Genomic DNA, 6,000 nt, shown 5'->3' with positions numbered 1-6,000 from the left:
CTACTGCTTCCCTTTAATGGAGCAGCTGGGCCTAAATAACCCCTCAGTGAATGGATGGATGGACACAGGACAGCAAAGGGAGGCTCAGTCGTGCCAGCAGGACACAGGGAGGAAGAACTGGTCTTTTCCAGCCCCATTGTCTTTCCCACAGAAGAGGCCCTTCAGTTCTGGTACAAAACAAAAAGAACTGTGAGAGGAGACAATTGGGCTCTGACAATGACAAGGGGGGCTGGAGGGCTCTCTATTAAGCTGCCTTAATGAGGCAAGTGGAGATCATTAAAGGATACTTCAGCAGGATAGATAGAGCCACTGGGCAAAGGAGGACAGGAGACTCCTGGGATCAGGAAATACTGCCCAGCACCTTTCAGGAAGCTCCATACAAAAGGTCTAATCTCTGTAGTCTGATGTCCAGGCCAAATAGCACAATGCACAAGAACAGATAATAATAATAATAGCTAGCATTTGTGCATGTATGTGTGCATGTAGCTTAGGTTTTGCAAAGTGCTTTATATATGTCATCTCACTTGATCCTCATCTCAACCCTATGGGACATTATCCCTATTTTACAGATAGGGAAATTGAAGATAAAAAAAGTTAGGATCACACAGCTGGTAAGTATCTGAGGCAACATTTGAACTCAGGTCTTCCTGTCTCTAAACTCAACACTCCATATACTACAGCAGGGACTCAAAACTAGAATCTGGAGGCCACATGTGGCCACAACATTCCGCAATTCAGCTGGCTCAGATTAAAAATGTAATTGGGAAATATTTAAGAAATTAAACAAAAATACAAGTCAGTATATTTCCTTATTGCATGGTTTTGCGGCCCCCATTTCTATTTTAATGTGACACCACCATACTGCATCACCTAACAGTTTTGTTGTTATTTTCATCACCAGATAGCCAGTAACCAGGTGATAAATTTTTCTATAGCAATTCTTAAACCATTTACTAAGACTTGGAATTCGTATCAGTAAAAGGATCACAAGATCACATATTAAAAGTTGGAAGGGACTTGGAAGGGCATCTAAATTAGGACATTAAATAATTCCTTCCCCCATTTTACAGATGAGGAAACTTGAAGTACAGAGGGATTTATTGATTTACCCAGGGTTACATGGATGCTAAGTGAGCCTGGAATCTTTATTGTGATAGTTATTTGTTATTATTGTTATTTTAAAATATAACAATGATAACTTATTCATATAAGGTTTTGAGAAAGCACTTCCTTCACAATAATCTTGCAAATATTGTTATAGAGTCCATAGACTTAGCAACTGAGACTCAGAGAGTTAGTGTGTTTTGATCAAGGTCACGTGGCTGATTTGGTGATAGAACTCAGTGGAGCTCTGTTTTCTGAGATCTGGTTCAAGCCTTTTCTACTTTCATCATTCTTGATAGAAAAACCTCACTTTTCTGTGAACTAGAAATGTCTCAGATGTTAGAGATCTTCCTCTAGAAAGAGCGCTCCCTCTAAATTAAATTGTCCTCTTAATGACTCCACCTTGAAACTAGAAATATAGAAAATAGACATACAAACACCTAGCCCATACTTCTAGATCTGATCCAATAGCATAGCATAAAAAGCTTTATCATATACTGTGCTATAATCTAAATCAACTATTATCTACCATTTTTTTTCTTGATCTACCAATCTGTTAATCGTGTCAAAACAAAATGGAAAGGATATAGTGATTAAGTGGAGTGTTGTCAAATTCAAGTAGAAACAGATCCCTAAGAACTGGATGCTGAGTTTTTAAAATCCACAAATTTACATTATCTTTATCATACTATATATTTACTTATGTTGTCAAACATTTCCCAATTACATTTTAATTTGCTCTAGTTCCATTTGGGAGTTCCACAATTGCTTATGGTTGCTATCTCTAATTTAGGGGATGTTGGATTTTAAAGTCACTCTGACTCATGTACTGGGTACAGAGCTTTTCAGAGATGAGAGAAGTAGTGTGTGTATTCTTGAGCATCAGGCGAGCTAACAGGCGGCCAAAGGTCAGCAGGTACTGCTGTACAAGAGAAAAATCCAGAACCGAGGTCCCTTATTTAGTACAATTAGAACTGGACATAACGAAGTCAAGAGTCTCCTGGGCAGACAACAGAGCTCAAAAATATCACATCCCATTAGCAAATTAGGGCAGAAATTAGCAAGAGGGAGCAATTATTGCTGCCATCTGCTAGAAGCTGTGAGAGCTGCAGGCAGAGTGAGCTGATGAATTGCTGAGAAAATCTAAAAGATCAGTGGAAGGAAAGACCAATCATATCATTCCCTGGGATTATATAGGGCCCCTGTACACTAAAGGCAGAATTCATATGGAGTCCTATAGAGAGCCTGTCCTAAAATAACTAGAGGCCTCTGAGAGGTGATTTCCTGTAATCCAAGAACTGACATTTCATGATCTCAGTTGTGACTCCCATTAGTTTTCTTTGACCTGTAAACAAAAATCTTATTCTTCCTTTGAAATTTGTGAATAGAGTGCTTGAAAGGGGACACTAAGGGCCATATGCTGAATGTAGACTTCCTAAATTATCAGAATAGAGACAATACAGCAGAGATATGAGAAATGCCCCAATGTGTACCCTGACCTTTTGTGTCGCATGAGAGACTCTGAGGGAACGAAAGGTCCACACTGGAGCGGTTCCACCTATAGAGATTGTTTGCTTGTCTCATGACATGCAAGTGAATTGGATTTAAGGGAGAATTAGCTGTGTAACGTCACCAATTTCATTTTTCCCTCCAAAGTCATCTAGTTCAGAGGCAACAATGGCCCTCACAAACAACTTATAAACTGCAGAATAAATTGGAAGTGATTGCTGGAGGGTAGATACTAGATTAAGGATAATTGGGAGAAGTTTCTTTTAGAAAAGGACTCTTGAAGGAAGCCTAATCTTCCCACTTCCTAGTTGTATGACACCAAATAAGCTATTTACTCTCTCTGACCTTCAAATTTGTCATCTGTAAAAAAAAAAAAAAAAAAAAAAAGGGTAAGATTTGTCCCAATAACGTTGAAAGTTCTTCTAGCTTTTGATCATAATTTTGTTGTTGTTCAATCATTTTCAGTCTGATTCTTTTAGGGTTTTCTAGGCAAAAATACTAGAGTGTTTTGCCATTTTCATCTCCAGGTCATTTTACAGATGAGGAAACTGAGGCAAACAGAGTTAAGTGACTTACCCAGGCTCACACAACTAGGGAGCCTCTGAGGTCACATTTGAACTCAGGAAGATGAATCTTTTTGACTCCAGACTTAGCACTCTGTCCACTGTATCATCTAGATTCCCTGATCATAATTATAGGAATGCTATTTTATTTGTATTTTTAATATATTATTACCATATCCAGAATGCAATGAATGGGATACTCCTCTCAAAAAAATCAGTTCAAACAAACCAATATTTATTGTTTCTCCTAGCAAGATACAGAAGATACAAATAAAAAGAAGAAAAAAAAAAGATAGACTCTGATCTTCAAGGAAAGTCACTTCCAGATCTCCTATTAAGGAAGGATAACATATAGGGGAAAGTATAATAAAAGATAAGAAGCATGAGTGAAAAGAGAGATTCAGACAAAATAACCAGTTCTCATTTCTTAGGCAAGAGGAAGAAGGTATCAAAGAAAAGGAGAAAAAGGGGACAGGCCAGCTCCCCAGCTGCTTTCCTAGCATATTAAACACTCCTGCTTTTTTAATTTGCCATCTCCCACCCCCTTAAGTGGTGATTAATGAAGCCTGCCTCGGCCTGATCCCTTCTGGCCACCTGACTTCAGCTAGTGGGGTCCCTCAGAGAGGCTAAGAGCAGCTGTCAGCTCCCTGCTTCCGGCCTGGACAGAACAAACATTAGCCAAGAGTCCCTCCCTCTATCCCTCTAGGGCCTAGCATTGGACTGGCAGATGTGAAGCTGCAGTGATTATTCAGCCTGGAGGGCAGCAGACCTATTAGATATGGCAGGTTATTTGCACTTCAAAAGGGGGCCTCCCCACTAGTTCCTCACTCCTGGGACTTTGGGGAGACTGCGGATTTTTTATTTTCCCTCAGAACAAACCTAGATTAAGTCACTGGGAGTGAGTTATGTACTCAAGTATCCACCCCTTAGACCCCTGGTTGCTTTTACACACTTTGGAGGTGAAAGTTACACACTGGGCTCCCACTCAGCCTTGTTCACGGGAGTGACTTTTAATCTAAGGCAGGTTGCCTCTTGTTCCACACAAAATCAACTACCCCACTGTATCTACCCCAAAGTCTTCCACCTGGAATAATTCTTTATTTTACCTTATCAGTGACTTCCTTGTCACTCCACTGACCACCACTTCCTTTCCTTCAAAGGCTTTAGGAATAAGGATTATCACACTTTTGTATCTGTATCCCCAGGAGCTAGTTTGACTAAATGCTTGACAAATACTAAATGTTTGACAAAGGGTTTTGTTTGTATGTTTTATTGTTTTTAATTCATTCATTCTTTCTTTGATTTAAGGTGATATTAACATAAAGCCATCCCAAGATCCACAATTTAATATCCAGTTGATTTTGGTCAATTTGAATTTATTCAGCAACTACTATATGCCAGACATTGTGCTAAGTACTGAGATACACTGTGCTGAGTACTGGGGATATAAATGACGAACAGTCCCTACCCTTCTGCAACAGGAAGATTAACCTGAGTACTGTGAATTTTAAGTAAATATCTTCTCCCTAGAAAAAGAAAGAGAAGATTTCCTCAGTTTTCTCAAATATTAAAGGATAATAATAGTTTGTAAACATGGAAATGGTAATGGCAAGATCAAAGGTTTGATAATTTCTGTAGTTGAAAAAATAGGTCATAGAAAATGCCTAAATTAAAGAACTAGTTATTTGAAGAATTATCAATATGTATATTGAAATCTACTAGTATGAGGACAGAAGATCAGGGAAGGTTTTAGGAAGAAAGGACAGTGTTCTGTATATTGGTAGACAACTTACGGAAGTTACAGAGGGTTATAGCCTCTGGGATTCTAGAATAACAGCTACCAGAATTTTGATTGATGAATTTGAATTGAATAAATCTCAAATGAGGAGAAAGTAATGATAATAGTCAAGAGAAAACCTAGAAATATGAATGGAGAGTGAAAAATATTTTAACTCCTCCACTTTCACCACTGAGCCCAGGGGTATGTATGAGTGATAGTGTAACCAGTTTTGGAAGAGTAGTCAAGGAAACTGTTTCATCTGGTGATGTCTTAGTTTTGTTTTGTTTTGTTTTTATGGAACAGGAATTCCAGAGACAGAGGAGGTAGGAGATATAAAGTGTTATTTTGGAATAAGTTGGGTCAATTTAAGAGACACAGAAGAAAGGGAATGTGTAGTGGAGGGACAAGAAGCTAGACTTGTACAAGAAAAATTGGGATGGGAATGGGGTGGGAGTATGTTAATCACTGAAGAATGAATTCAGTCGTTCTAGTCCCCAGGAAACTATGCAGCTGTATGAAGGCAGGGCAAGCTAGAAGGTACATAAGGGTGAGAAATGAGACTGAATCATCTCACAGTATAGAAATTCCAGGTAAGGACTCACTAATTATTAAGTAGGACTCAGAGTAGTTTCATCTCGGAGCTCAGACACTGGTGTATAGCTAGGAAAAAATTAGGGTATCCAAAGGGGAAAGGGACGAAATGCAAAGATGTAGTAGTCTCAAAAGGCTGAAGAAACAATTGATCTAGATAAGATTCTTCTCCCATAGTTACTCTCCAAAGAACAGAAAGTTATTGAGTACCTGAGTTGGGTACTAGGGCCAAGGAGATCCAGAAGAAATGAGACAGAGTTCCAGCTTTTGGAAGCTTACCTTCAGTAACTCATAAAAATTAACATATAAAAATCACTTCAGATTGAAAGAATAGGAAAAGAAAGAGGAAAGGAGCAAGTAATTTCTATTATTACCTCCTATGTGCCAGTGGCAACTAGATGGCACAATGGATAGAGCACCAGACTTGAAGTCAGAAGACTTCACTTATTAGCT

The sequence above is a fragment of the Antechinus flavipes genome, chromosome 2 (assembly GCF_016432865.1).
Source record: "Antechinus flavipes isolate AdamAnt ecotype Samford, QLD, Australia chromosome 2, AdamAnt_v2, whole genome shotgun sequence".
Taxonomy (NCBI): Eukaryota; Metazoa; Chordata; class Mammalia; order Dasyuromorphia; family Dasyuridae; genus Antechinus; species Antechinus flavipes.
Note: the sequence above shows the minus strand (reverse complement) of the source record.